Genomic DNA, 15,879 nt, shown 5'->3' on the forward strand with positions numbered 1-15,879 from the left:
TTTACTTTGGAAAAATCGGAAGATAATGTTCTGCAGTTTTCTCGATTTACGTATTCACGTAAATCGAGGGTTATGTTGGGAATATGGTAAAGAAAAATCGAAACCAGTTTTGGCAAGAATGAGTTGTCATTCGAAGACCGTAAAGGCGGGGATTGTAAAGTCATTGGTCAGGAACGCGTTAGAAAGGTCATGTGTCCATCATGTCACTGAATCAGTAGAAGGGCAATGAAAAAGGTTGATAATTGTAGGTTATGACGACAGTTTTATAAAACGGCAATTAAAATTGTTTATTAAAGGCAGGAGAGACACTGAACAGAAACCAAGGAACCGCTTTGGTGTAATCCCTTATTTTTGTGACATCTCTCACAACCTGAAGGCAAGTGCGACGCAGTTTGGAGTAGACACTGTCTTTAGTTCGGATTTCAGATTAAGTAAACTGACGCCATTTCAATCAGGTGTGAGCGAGTGCAAAAGGCTCATCGGAAATATCCGTATGTTGCGAGACTGGGGTTGCGTATGAGACACCATTAGAGTGTGGATTTAAGTATGTAGGACCGACGTCACGCTGCATAAATGACAGATTAAACGAACATGAAAGAAATGTAAAGAACAAAGCACAAAACTCAGAAATAGCAAAACTTATTAATGAATGTAACAACTGCACGGCGCTCTGGTCGGAGACAGAAATAATACGCAAAGAGAGGAACGATGTAAAGAGAGTAGTAAGGGAGACCGTGCGGATAAACTCTCTAGGCAACTGCATAAGTCAGGCTTGGCTACGGTTTGGAAGCAACTCAAAAAGATTTCTAAAAGTGTAATTTTTTTTTTATTTGGGTTGTTTTAAGTGCTTGTGATTTTCCAAAAAACCGTACAACCTTTTTTTTTTTGTGGGTCTCCAGGTGTATTGGCCCTACTATCGTTTCCCAACAGCACAAGAAGGAGGTCAATGAGCTCTTGGAGAGCCAGCACAACATAGTGGTGTACGTCGATGGAGCAACAAAAGGGAAGGAGTATGCCGCAGGAGCAGTCTTCAAGAGAGGCGAGGGGGCAACTCCCTTTGAAATTGCCACTAGCTGCGGACGAGGCACGGAGGTCACACCGGACACGGTAGAAGAAGCGGCTCTTCTGTTCACGTTGGGAGTATACGGGCACCTCCCCGGTAAGACGAGAAACCTCGTCATCTATACGGACTCCCAGGAGGCGGTACGAAACATGTACAAGATCAAGGCAACCGCAAGCCCGACGGTACACGCCTTTTTCGACACGGCGCTCGGCCTATATCGGGAGCACGGCACAAGAATCAGTGTACGATGGGTCCCGGGATACCAGGAGATCTTAGGAAACGACATGGCTCACGCAGCGGCACAGTGCGGGATGAGAAGAAGTTTTTAGTTGCCATCCCAACAGGCGTCCAACTGCGAAGAGTCACTCGAACAGCCAGAAGATTCGGCATGCTACGACCCCGTCGAAGAGCTTCGTAGATGTCGCAAGATGCGAAAGATTCAGCTAGCTGAAAAGTGGCAACCCGAGGACTACCCGCTTCCGGCGAAAACCTTCAAGCGAAAGGAACGGTTCAACTTCGGCGCATCCGTACCGAAGGCGCGGTCACGCCAAGGCTCAAGTACCACATCAACCTCTCGCAATTACAACGGACGCAGCCGTACGCGGTCCCTCCGGACCCGCGATGTCAGAGATGCAAGGATCCAGAAGCCATTCCCAGGCTCGACCATCTCCTATGGGAATGCCAAGCTCTAGCCTTGTGCAGAGTGGAAGCCATCGAGACGCTACCTGAGGAAGAAAGACCCAAGAGACTCGTGGATTGGACGGACCAGCAGGGCGAAGCCCAACGCCGGACGAGGATTCTCCAGTCGCTTCTGGACTTCGTAGCCAAGGCAGATCTGGGGGACTCCATATGAAAACACCCCTCATGACCCATCGCACAGTCATCCCTCATCACCCATAATCACGCAAGAACAAGGCTGCCAGATCCGATGATCACTGCGGCGCGGATAATCTTTTTATTCGTTCCTTGGTTTTCAATAAACGTTTTCTACCTACCTACCTACTATCGTTTCAGTGTTTTTGTTTTTTTTTTTCCTTTTTTTTGTGAAGAGGGCGTGTTATGATTCAGAAGTATGAGCTGTGTATAAAATGATAGGGGAAGAGATTCTTTTGTTCAAGCTTGGGGGTGGGTGGATGTTGCCTTATCGCGTCGATCTGTAAATGTAGTCAACGTTCTTGCATTGTGTGATGAAGGCTGTGGCGCTTGATCTGTATAACGTTGTTCTTTTGTGTTGGTGGAGATGACCTTGAGATTGAGACTACATAAGGAGGTGGACTAAATAAATGAGTTAGCTGAGTTTGAGACGTCGTCCTGTCTGTTTTCTGTCCCTTCTACGTTTTGATGTTTCTTCTCTACTCCAGTCTCAGGTTAATTCAACATGAAAGGATGATGGATACATTTCTCCGCGGCCTCACCTGGGATATATGTCTGTGCTACCTCGACGACGTCGTCGTTTTCTCAACCACACTTGATCAACATTCACACCGGCTGAGGCAAGTTCTTGGTTGTTTTCGCTCCGCACACTTATAATTAAACTCAAAGAAATGCATGTTCGCTGCTCGACAACTGAAAGTACTCGGCCATGTAGCCAGTGCCAGTGGCATCAGCCCGGACCGCGACAAACTCAGAGCCGTTACTGAATTTCCTGTTCCGCAACTTCAAAAAGACGTCCGTGCTTTTCTTGAACTGTACACTTACTTCCGAAAGTTCATCCCTGGCTTTGCTCACGTCGCTAAACCTCTCAATCAACTCCTTCGCAATAACGCCGCATTCAAATGGGGCCCACTTCAACGCCAATATTTTGAGTCCCTTAAATCGGCCTTGACGAACAGTCCCATTCTTGGCCGCTTTACTGAAGGAGCCGAAACCGAAATACGTACAGACGCCCGTGGACATGGTATCGGTGCCGTCTTGGCTCAAAAATTTTCAAACAGCCAACATGCTATCGCCTACGCGAGTAGCAATCCTACCCAATGTGAACGGAATTACACTATAACTGAACGCGAATATTTGGCTGTTGTATGGGCTGTGTCAAAATCTCGCCCCTATATCTACGGTATTCAGTTCCATATAGTAACCGGCCACCACGCACTCTGCTGGCTCGCCAGTCTGAAAGACCCCCCAGGACGCCTTGGGCGATGGTCCCTCAAACTGCAAGTTTATACGCTCACCGTCCTCTATAAATCTGGAAAAAAATACCTCGATGCCGATGGCTTCGATGTATTGTCTCGATGCCCGCTACCGTTGTCGCTCCTCAGCAAGACACAAGAAACTCGCTCACGACAGCACCTTTGACACCAGTTGACATTTCTGCAGCTCAAGCGTCTGATCCTTACCTAAAACCGATAATTGATTACCGTGTTGGGGTAACCCCACATGCCTCACAGAGCACAGCACGCGCAGCGCGTTTATTTGCCCTTCACAACGGCACCCTATGCAGACGAAATTACGAACCGGAAGGACGTCCTTGGCTTTTTGTCATTCCACGAGAGCTTCAAAAAGATGTTATTTGTGCAAATCATGACGACCCAACGGCCGGACATCTAGGCTTCTCCAAAACGTACTTTGGAGTCTGAACCAACTACTTCTGGACCAGAATGTACCGTGCCATCAACAAATATGTTCGTTCTTGTCACCAATGCCAAACCAAGAAGAGTCCAACGACAAAACCATTTGGTACACTGCACTCCATCTCCCCACCACATCATCCCTTTCAGAAAGTCGGAATTGAATTCTTGGGCCCATTTCCCGTCTCCAGTAATAACAAGTTGAACCAGGGTTGCCAGGTGGTTTCTAGCTCAATTCGCCAAATGCCAGACGATGTAGCCTAAAACTAGCCAAATGCAAGAGATATATGTAGCCCAAAAGTAGCCATATTCTGCAGAAGCCAAAATGTCGTGCGCTGGAATGTGCGAGCTCAATTCGAAAGCACTGCGTCTGTATATCTGGGGTTTAGGAGCAGCTCGCAAGATCTACGACATCTTGAAATGTATTGAACGCTTTATTTCAAGCACAACAGTACAAAAACAATTTTCCACGCGCGTTTTTGCAGTCACAAAGTTATGAAGCACTCGCTCGCGCCTCATATATGATTTCCGTCTTAAAACGGGCAAAAACTTCTTTAGGAGAGTTGATGTCCTACAGCACTCGTTCTTTCCATGGAAAGCAAACTTTACATAGAGGACGTTTTGAAGAGTTGGAAGGGACATGTTCTTTCTTAGGCCTGATTTCGTGAGGGATACGTGACAGAATACTTTCTCCACGGCGGCATTCGACATGGGCAGTGTTGGGAGCGCGATGGCAAGCTCAGATAGCAACGGAAACAGAGCTGCTCCTGCGCATCGATCTTGGCCTTGTTCGGAATATACATTGTCCAAAATCTGTTGTATTTTGTTATGGCTCATTGTGCTTTAAGAAGCTTTCACGTTTCGCGGAAAGGCCTCCTTTGTTATATCCTGTCCGCGTACTCTACACAACAACGCGTCCACTAAGTCACCACGACACCAAAGTATCCGCCGGAGTATAGCAGACGCTCCCGCCGGCGACCGGTGCCGCATGTGCGTCGCCGTCAATATTTTGTGCGGCGGTAATCTGGCCAATCAGAGTACGCCGCTCTGCGGCAGATCTGGAAGGGCCAGGTTTTGGAAATATGCATCCGGCCTAGCACGCGTTATCAGGCGACAACATGTTTTGTGTTGCCCTTAGTACAATTTTTCCTCGGACGAGGTGCCTCTTGTAGGAGGATTGTGGGAAACTCGAGAAAATAAGAGACGCCAGTAGGTAGCTGAAAGAACTTCGGAGCATAAAATAAGCCACAATTAATACAAAAGCGATGTCGTCGGAGCTGAATCTAGGTCACGGTAGCTCACGACCACGAATCTCCACGCAGAAAATCCCTAAGAGCGGGAATATAGAATGGGTGGACTGTCGCTTCGTGTTCACGCTGAAGCATTTTTTGTACATCTACTCTATACCAAGGGGAGAAAAAAGCGGGTTTGCGTTAGGATTTAAAATAGCCCAAAAATAGCCCCATAGCCATCCGCCAAATTTCGACGCCAAATGCATGACAAAGTAGCCCAATTTGGCTATTAATAGCCCAACCTGGCAACCCTGATTAACAACCGGTGGAGCTATCGACTGCATGACCCGCTATGCAGAAACCAAATCTGTTCCTGAGGCCACCGCAAGAGAAGTTGCGAACTTTTTCCTCACCTCCATACTACTACGCCATGCCGCTCCGCAGTCCATTACCAGCGACCGTGGCACCCCCTTCATTGCAAACCTTCTGCACGAGGTCCTCAGGCTCGTCAGTACGATTCATCATGTGACGCTTATCATCCGCAGGCTAACGGCCTCACCGAGCGGCTGAATCGCACACTAGCTAACATGATGTCCATGTACATTGCCGACGACCACACCAACTGGGATGAAATCCTTCCTTACGTCACCTACGCCTACAATACCGCACGTCAAACAACTACAGGATTTTCTCCCTACTATCTCCTCTATGCTCACGACCCTCTCACTACTCTCGACACTGTTTTGCCATATATTCACTCACCTCTGGACCCCTTCGCCTCTGAGATCATTTGTCGAGCCGAAGACGCCCGTCGACTCGCCCGGCTCCAAACTCCGCAATCGCAACAGCTACGACAGCTTCGTCACGCGGATACCCACATACCAGTGTGTTATAATATTGGCGACCTTGTGTTACTCAAGACACTAATTCGCCAGTCTGGAAAATGTGAAAAACTCCTACCTAAATTCACCGGTCCACATCGCGTCCATACGTCGTCTTTCCGACATAAACTACGAGCTGGTTCCAATATCTCCGCCCTGCGACCACCGCTTCAGACCACAAGACATCGCTCACGTCTCCTGCATCAAGCCTTACTCGCGCCAACCCTAACCATTCTACAGTACCGGATGACCGGCACTACCACCACCGGGGGGAACTGTTACGAAGACGACGACCCACATCTTTGGGAAATAGGGGCGCGCGCTGCATGTTTTCGCCACGCGAGCTGAGAGCAATTCGCCTGTTCCGCCATTGATCGCCTCTGATCTTCCCACATTGCACCATCAAATACGTCTCTCATAAACACCCTCACAATATATATATATATATACATATATATATATATATATATATATATATATATATATATATATATATATATATATATATATATATATATATATATATATATATATATATATATATATATATACAACACGGGCACTTCACGTCATCGTACGTGGTCTCCGAGGGGGATATAAACGAATATGTGCAGATGAATGAACCGTACTTAATCCAATGAATTAAAGAATCCAAGTTTTCAGGAACCCGCCGAAAGCCAAAAATTGGCGGAGCCAGGATTAGAATTAGAATTAGCTATAATTATATCAACACAACATATTGACGGCGACGCACATGCGGCACCGGTCGCCGGCGGGAGCGTCTGCTATACTCCGGCGGATACTTTGGTGTCGTGGTGACTTAGTGGACGCGTTGTTGTGTGGAGTACGCGGACAGGATATAACAAAGGAGGCCTTTCCGCGAAACGTGAAAGCTTCTTAAAGCACAATGAGCCATAACAAAATACAACAGATTTTGGACAATGTATATTCCGAAGGGGGTGCCACGGTCGCTGGTAATGGACTGCGGAGCGGCATGGCGTAGTAGTATGGAGGTGAGGAAAAAGTTCGCAACTTCTCTTGCGGTGGCCTCAGGAACAGATTTGGTTTCTGCATAGCGGGTCATGCAGTCGATAGCTCCACCGGTTGTTAATACCCATTCTATATTCCCGCCAGTCAAAACGAGAACACTTCGTTTTCCTTTTCTTTCAATCAAAGAAAAAATGGCCGAAAAGAAGAATTGGAAAAAAGCTAACCGTTTAGCGGGTATCTACTCAACTAATTTCTCGCTTAACAGTTTAATATATACCGATAAAAAAGCAGCGAATAGTATTGAAGTGATGAAATATATCATTATTAACGTCATTATTATCACAGAACCAGTTTTTGGGACATGTGGTTGGACATAAGCCAACTATACCTGGTGTCATGTGAAGCCAATGAGAGGCCCAATGTTAAGCGTTTGATCGTGTCACATTAAACGTTGAAGCGAGAAAAAGAAAACAACAGTGCGGCACCGATTAGAAGATCTCAATTAAATGTCCATAAAAAAAGACGGCAATGGCCCTTTCGAACTGTGAATGCCCTTCGGTTCTACACCATTAAATTTATAAATAAATTCAGATTCTTTATTTTTTTATCTCTGGTGGTTCGAAAGCCCCCTTGGAGTATAATAAAATTAAAATCCGAACGTCCGTTATGTCCTGCGGAGTTTAAGTGACGAGAAACTGGTCCGGCAACGTGTTTACGTATGTCACTTTTTTGTAAATTCATGCATTTTCTTATGGTTGTTTTAGTTTCTCCTATGTACTGATTTGGGCATTTGTTGCATTGAATCAAATTAATAACATTTTCCGAATTACAGTCAAAGGTATTATGTTCCAGTTGAAGTTATTTGCTGTGCTACGAATAGAATTAGCTATAATTATATCAACACATAAACCGCATTGGATATTATTGCATTTTATGTAACCAAGAGGGACCAGGCTACGTCCGATGGAGTTTCGGGACTGTCTAAAAAAATCTAATAAATTACGTGGTCTCTTAAACGCTATACCAGGTGGTCGAGGGATAACAGCCTTTAAAGCAGTGTCCATGTGTAAACGAATCATGTTTCGTCTAAGAATATTTTTTTTTATGTTTGGAAGTTTTAGTGGTAAGGTAAGATTAGTCGTAATTCATAGTTATTTCTTTTCGGTCGCTCTACTAAACACGCGTTTCGAGAGATTGTTCCACTTTTTGATATTGAATTATTTATTAAAGGTAAGGGGTATTTACGGTTAATGAAATCCTCTCCTAGTGTTATAGCGTTTATATCAAAATCCTCATCATCTGAACATAAGCGTCTTAATCGTAGCATTTGGCTCTATGGTATACCTTTTTTGTTTTGTATTGGATGACAGCTTTTATAATGCATAAATTGTCGTGTATTTGAAGGTTTTCGATATAAGGTTGTTTTCAAACCATTTTCAGTAAGTCTTATCTTAATATCTAGAAACTCTATTTCTGTATCGGGGTATTTATATGTAAATTTAATATGTGGATTAAAATTGTTGGCAAAATTAATAAATTCAAAGAGTTTATCTTTCCCATTATTCCAAATGATAAATATGTCGTCGGGGACACGTTTACAAAAAAAAGGGGTTTATGCGGAAAGGAGTTAAATAGCCGCCCCTCTAAAGACATCATATATATATATTTGCATAGGAGGGACAGAAACGTGATCCCATCGCTGCGCCATGTATTTGTGGGTAGTTGAGTAATGCGGATTCTTGGCCGAATTTGTACTGAAGCTTGGGGAACATAATAGCGCTTCACGACAGGGACGAAGAGTAGGAACGAGACAACACAATGCGCTAACTTCAATTGGTTTAATCGTCAGAAAATCAAGGGTATCAATACTCTGCATCATCGCGCCATTCAGCCAACCCCATGCCACGCCACTGATCGCAAGAAATGTGTTTCTTTGTCGCCCAAATCGACCGACACCACGCTGACACATCGATCCCCGTAGTTTTTTATCAGGTCTGCCTCTATAAAGAAGCACAGATCTTGCGATCAGTGGCGTAGCATGGGATTGGCTGAATGGCGCCATGATGCAGAGTATTTATACCCTTGATTTTTTGACGATTAAACCAGTTGAAGTTAGCGCATTGTGTTGTCTCGTTCCTACTCTTCGTCCCTGTCGTGAAGCGCTATTCTGTTCCCCAAGCTTCAGTACAAACTCGCCCAAGAATCCGCATTACTCAACTATCCACAAATACATGGCGCAGCGATGGGATCACGTTTCTGTCCCTCCTATGCAAATATATATATATGATGTCTTTAGAGGGGCGGCTATTTAACTCCTTTCCGCATAAACCCCTTTTTTATAAACGTGTCCCCGACGACATATTTATCATTTGGAATAATGGGAAAGATAAACTCTTTGAATTTATTAATTTTTCCAACAATTTTAATCCACATATTAAATTTACATATAAATACCCCGATACAGAAATAGAGTTTCTAGACATTAAGATAAGGCTTACTTAAAATGGTTTGAAAACAACCTTATATCGAAAACCTACAAATAGACGACAATTTATGCATTATAAAAGCTGTCATCAAATACAAAACAAAAAAGGTATACCATAGAGCCAAATGCTACGATTAAGACGCTTATGTTCAGATGATGAGGATTTTGATATAAACGCTATAACACTAGGAGAGGATTTCATTAACCGTAAATACCCCTTACCTTTAATAAATAATTCAATATCAAAAAGTGGAACATTCTCTCGAAACGCGTGTTTAGTAGAGCGACCGAAAAGAAATAACTATGAATTACGACTAATCTTACCTTACCACTAAAACTTCCAAACATAAAAAAAATATTCTTAGACGAAACATGATTCTTTTACACATGGACACTGCTTTAAAGGCTGTTATCCCTCGACCACCTGGTATAGCGTTTAAGAAACCACGTAATTTATTGGATTTTTTTAGACAGTCCCGAAACTCTATCGGACGTAGCCTGGTCCCTCTTGGTTGCATAAAATGCAATAATAACCAATGCAGTTTATGTGTTGATATAATTATAGCTAACTCTATTCGTAGCACAGCAAATAACTTTAACTGAAAAATAAATGATACCTTTTACTGTAATTCGGAAAATGTTATTCATTTGATTCAATGCAACAAATGCCCAATTCAATACATAGGAGAAACTAAAACAACCATAAGAAAACGCATGAATTTACATAGAAGTCATATACGTAAACACATTGCCGGACCAGTTTCTCGTCACTTAAACTCCGCAGGACAGACCGGACTTTCGGATTTTAATTTTATTATACTCCAGAGGGGTTTTCGAACCACCAAGGATCGAAAAAATAAAGAATCGGAATTTATTTACAAATTTAATACTTTAGAACCGAAGGGCCTCAACAGTTCGAAAGGGTCATTGCCGTCTTTTTTTATGGACATTTAATTGAGATCTTCTAATCGGTGCCGCACTGTTTTTTTTTTTCTAGCTTCGTCGTTTAATCTGACACGAGCAAACGCCTAACATTGGGCCTCTCATTGGCTTCACATGACACCAGGTATAGTTGGCTTACATCCAACCACATGTCCCAAAAACTGGTTTTGTGATAATAACGGCGTTAAAGGGACACTGACAGGGTATTTATGCTCGCCGAGGTTTTCAGTTGTACGTGACATATGAGAGCTCAACTACCCAGAACAGAATTTGCGGCTCGAAATTCGGTTTCTTTCCGCCCGAAAACCGCCGATCAAGAACTGGCCGGTTCGAGTCTCGCTCACTCTCTTTTCCGCGGTCACGGGCCGTTTTCTAAGGTATCGATGCGACCACCAAATTTAATCAAAGTCGTGGGTCACTGAAGGCACACACTCAATATTAAAAATAGAAAAAAATATGAAACCCATTTTTTGTGGCTTCTAAAAAGCTGTAAATACGTTGATTGAAAAAAAAAAAAGTTCCACAGACAACCGGAAGCATTCTGTGCGTTCGTCGTTTCGCGTATCGTGGGACTCGCGGGGACGGCGATGGCAGCGGACGACGGGCGTGGGACCTCTATTTCAGAACTGTCGTTCGCGGTACCGGCGAATTCTGTTTACCGTTAAAAGAGAAATTTGGGTCTGATCAAAAGAATTGGTATTCATCCCGTACGACACGCCCGGCCACCAAGCCGATTTGCACGAAGACGTCGCCGAGCCGTCGCTCCCTTCTCGTGGCTGAAGACAACGCTCGCGCAAACGTCAAGCACGACGTGTCTACTTCGAGTTGAATATGCACGCGTACGTTTTCTTTACTAGGTGCGAATGTCCCCAAAGCGTGGTGCTTCCCGACTCCGACCCGGGAGTGCTTTTGCTAGAGAAAAATCGACAGCAAACTTTCCAACTTACAGCTTACCGGCTGAATTATTACTAAGGAAAGAGATCCGCCAGAAAAGGAATGCCTCAGTAGCTCAGTGGGGAAGACGTCCGCTTCACACGCGGTAGGACCGGGTTCAATCCCCCGTGAAGTTTTTTTTTTTTTTTTTTTTTTTTTTTTTTTTTTTCTCCAAACATTTTTTGATGTTTGCATATCTTTTTCTTTTTTTTACAATCATCACTGAAGGAACAAACAAAAATAACAAACAAATGTTGTGGACGATACTTCGCTGAATTAAATGGTATCGGATTTCCGTTTTGACACCTGCGAACTCAATGTAATCACTTTCCACAAAATGCAAGGAGCATATAAATCAGGTAGCGTCCGCTTTCTGAGGTGCCCGTAAATGTTCTACAGGAATTGCGGCCAGCCATTGGTCCCGATCCCGTTGATCTTTCGGAAACTCTGTCGCACAATGCCACTTTTTTTCGGACGCAGGACATGTGAGCCAGCTTTTCACGCAACATGTTGGGTGTATTCTTTTCGGAGCCGATCATGGAAATTCACTACGGGCACTCACTACTCATCTCCAACTCCTCAATCTACAAAACAACTCATCTTGGAGTACAGAACAACGAGCGGAACAAACATAACTGCAAAATAATCGCACGGCGAGCAGTTCCCGCACGCCGCATCGCACGTCGCATGTCGTGTCGTCTGCTACCGGAGAGGAGAAAAAAAAAAAAAAAGCGCACGGTCGGGTGTAGCCACGTGACTTCCGCCACTCACTCTCTTCTCTCCACTTCTCCGACCTCCGTCGGGTTTCGGTTTCGGTTTTGAGCAGTTGCGTCTTTTGGCTTTATTAAAAAAATACGCCACTCTGTTGCAAAATATTAATCGGGTAGTCCTCCGACACCATAATGAAGCGCCTGGCAAAAAATAAAAAAATTTTTTGGGGGGGGTGTCAGTGTCCCTTTAATGATATTATATTTCATCACTTCAATGCTATTCGCTGCTTTTTTAATGGTATATAGTAAACTTTTAAGAGAGAAAGTAGTTAAGTAGATGCCCACTAAACGGTAAGCATTTGTCCAATTACTCCTTCTTTTCGGGCATTTTTCTTTGATTGAAAGAAAAGGAAAAGGAAGTGTTCTCGTTTTGACTGACGAAGTCTACCAGGCTCGAAACATATCTGCAGATCACTTTTTTGGCGACCTTCGGCGACCATCTCCTATAAGGGCAAAGATTAAAACAGCGCAAGGGCACGGACAAGAACAAGAAGGTAGACAAACAGCGCCTTGTTTGTCTACTTTCTTGTTCTTGTCCGTGTCCTTGCGCTGTTTTAATCTTTAATCAGGAAATACCAATTAGCCCAAACTTCTACTTTATAAGGGCAAATATTTTGTGAACAAATTTCTCTCGAGTGCCTTCTTTTTATCCCAGGTGCTGTTCCTATATATATATATGAACTGATGACGTTGCATTTCAAAGCGTTGTCGGAGTTTCAAAGCATTTAGTGAGTACACGTTACAGCCTGAGTCAGTGCTTCTTCAGTCTTGAAGAGGTCCTCACTAAGGCCGAAACGTCGAGTCGCTAAATGCTTTAAAACACGAATAACTCTTCGAAGTGCGACTTCATCCGATTATATTCTTCGGCATCATATTCTATACTTCCTTTATACATAGAGAGAGAGAGAGATCTTGACAAAGAGATCTTGTTATTGTGAATGTCCTATTGTTTGATATCTAAGACTACTTCAAATCGTTAACTATTAAATGGATGTCTAGCATTTCTGTAAAACAAATTATTGGGGAAACCAAAAAAAAAAAACGATTTTTAGGAAGGTGTAACTGGTAACCGAACCCGTAGAAATTAAAACCGTAAAGAACCGAAACAAACCCGATATCACCAGGAAACGGTAACCATAACCGTAACCGAAACGTTACATTTTTCGGTTTGAGTCCCTGACAGCGGGGGCAGGTGGCCGGTCGGGCAGCGTTTAGCGAGGCTGGCGTGGGGCGTGTTCGTGTGACTAGTTCTTCTTGTTATGGGCTGTGTTTGAATCAATACCCTATTGTGTGTATACTGGCTCTGATGAAGAGATAGGGACTCGCAATGTTGTCAAATACTGTGAAGAAAAAGACTGACCGGTGGTGTTTTGTGCCGAGGTGCAACGTGGGTTAAAACACGTGCAAAGAAAAACACTCCTTGTTTCGGATGCCGAGCGATGCCTTTCTGTTCGCAGAACGGAATCGTTTGATTAAAAAAAAAACTCACTGTGCTACGCGATTGTATTTTTATTTCTGAATGGAAAAAGCAAGACTGGTGCAGAAAAAAAATAGAGATCTAAGAGGGACATGTGACTTCTGTTACATGTCATTAACAACAAATTTCTTTCAGTGGGGTCAGGCTTCAATATGACAGCACATGAAGTTGATTCCTTTATCATATCAGCATTGGTGTTTATATTCATATGATGTATGTTCACTAGATAAAATAAATTTAGGCATTACCTGGGCTATGAGCTCACGCTGATAATGCAGAAGTCAAGAAAAGTTCGGTTTCATTAAACTATGGTACACAAAACATATGTATTGATACCAGTAGAAAAGCTAGGCATTTAAAGGTCTGCAAAATGTACAACTGCCAAACAAAAAATCGTCCAATATCATAATATAGATAGACAATTATTCTTCTATAAAAGCAAATCAAAAAAGAAATTAAAGAAGCCAGACTTTGTACGGAATTGGCCGCTCCGAATCGGCATTTGCACTTGGAATATAGGCTTCTGCCGCTCGCGCGGGTCAATTTCTTTTTCAGAGGGGTGTGAGACACGATGGTAACTTGTTTCAAACAACCGACCAATGGAAAAACAAACGAAGAATACGCCAATTTTCATCCGGAATCAAGCACCTCTCCCTATTGAAAAATCTCATTTGTACTTATTTATTTTATTTATAATTTATTAATACTACTGTCTCCTATTTCAGGAGACGTGGTAGGAGTGGTTTACAGCATATGGGTACACAAAAACAATAATAAAAAACACCAGGTAACAAGCACAATTATATTCGTTCTAGCTGATCCAAAAACACACAAACAGCGTTGTACAAAGGCTATATTCATCGCAAAAAAAATTAATAAATGAGCATCAGATACAAGAATCACAAAGATCTCGGAGTTTATTAAAGAAGGAGGACTCTGGTGATGCTGTTATTATATCGCCTGGCAGGGAGTTCCAGTCGTGAACAGTCCTTGGGAAAAAAGAGTACTTAAATGCATTAATCCGACAGTTGAATTCTTTGAGCGTTTTGCAATGACAACTTCGCATGGGATAATCTTGAGGTGCGGGTGAAATATATTTAGAGATATGGATTTTGAACCGGCTGTTTAATAAATCAAATAGACACTTTATTCTCCTAAACATGCGTCTATGCTTTAGGAAGTTCACCCCAGAGAGGACGTACAGTTCAGAGACGGGATATTTTCGCTGAAATTTATTATGAATGAAGCGTAAACTTCTTCTTTGAACATTTTCGAGGACGTTTATGTTGGTACTTGTAAACGGATCCCAAACCACCGAAGCGTATTCTAGGATGGGTAATATGAAAGTTTTATAGGCTGTCAATATAACGTCGGAAGAGGCATGTTTTAAATTTCGTCTTAAGTACCATATCTTGGATAGTGCTTTGCGCGCAGTAGACATGATATGAGTGTTCCAGCGTAGGTCATTCGATATAATGACACCCAAGCGTTTATAAGAAGTAACTTCGGCTAGTGAAGTACTATTAATGGAATAATCGAAAGAAAGATGACTTAATTTATGAGTTATATGCATTCGAACACACTTATTGACATTCAATGACATCTGCCACGAGTCGCACCTGTGCGCCATCTTGGACAAGCAGGTGTTTAGTAGAATCTGGTCACTTATTTTATTGACTTCTGTAAATAAAACCACATCGTCTGCAAGCAGTCGAACACGTACTGGAATATTAGCGGCTAAATCGTTTATAAAAATTGAGAACAGTAATGGCCCCAGGACCGACCCTTGCGGAACACCCGATAAAACAGGGACTAATGATGATTCACTCGAGTTGATCTGTACATACTGCTTTCTGTCCTGTAAGTAGTTCAGGAGCCAGCGAAAGATACCTTCGTTTTGAACAATTGATTTGAGTTTAAGGAGAAGTTCACTATGTGATACTCTATCAAAAGCTTTAGAAAGATCTAGGAATATGACGTCAATTTGTTTGGATCGATTCAGGATATTTGCGAAATCATGGACTGTGTCAAGTAACTGAGTCGTAGTAGAAAGGCCATGACGGAAACCATGTTGATTTGAAAAGAAAAAAGCATTTTTTTTCTAAGTAACTCGCGAGGTGTTTAAAAACAATATGTTCTAGCAGTTTCGAACAACGTGAGAAACATTTGTGTCCAATAAACAGATGTCAATCAAACAAGATATGTAAGAACCATATAAGAATTATATAAGGTATATACGAACAGATGAAAACCATATGAGAAACTTTGAATAAGTTTTTTATAAGTTTCTTATGTTGATCTTGTATGTCGTTAAATACATTATATAGTTATTATAGGGTCCTTTTATGTTCTTATATATCTTGTGTGATTCATACGTGTTTATTGGACACAAGAAATTTCGCATACAAATGGATTTTTCACTAGGGCTGCTGTGACCGCCAGGCCTCTGTCAGTCGTCGGATGACCGCGCTCTGCCCCACAGCACCCTCACCGGCCTGCTTGCACATTGCGACACACTCACGGCCGCTGAACGGCACAC

General features: G+C 42.9%; 1 protein-coding gene across 1 annotated transcript in view; it reads left to right on the forward strand.

The window, feature by feature from the left end:
* The window catches only part of LOC120841018 (ficolin-1-like), a 107,954-nt gene that overhangs the window by 41,970 nt on the left and 50,105 nt on the right, over positions 1-15,879 (forward strand). The gene's annotated exons all lie outside the window — the stretch shown is intronic.

The sequence above is a fragment of the Ixodes scapularis genome, unplaced genomic scaffold, assembly GCF_016920785.2.
Source record: "Ixodes scapularis isolate PalLabHiFi unplaced genomic scaffold, ASM1692078v2 PGA_scaffold13__105_contigs__length_92229423, whole genome shotgun sequence".
Taxonomy (NCBI): Eukaryota; Metazoa; Arthropoda; class Arachnida; order Ixodida; family Ixodidae; genus Ixodes; species Ixodes scapularis.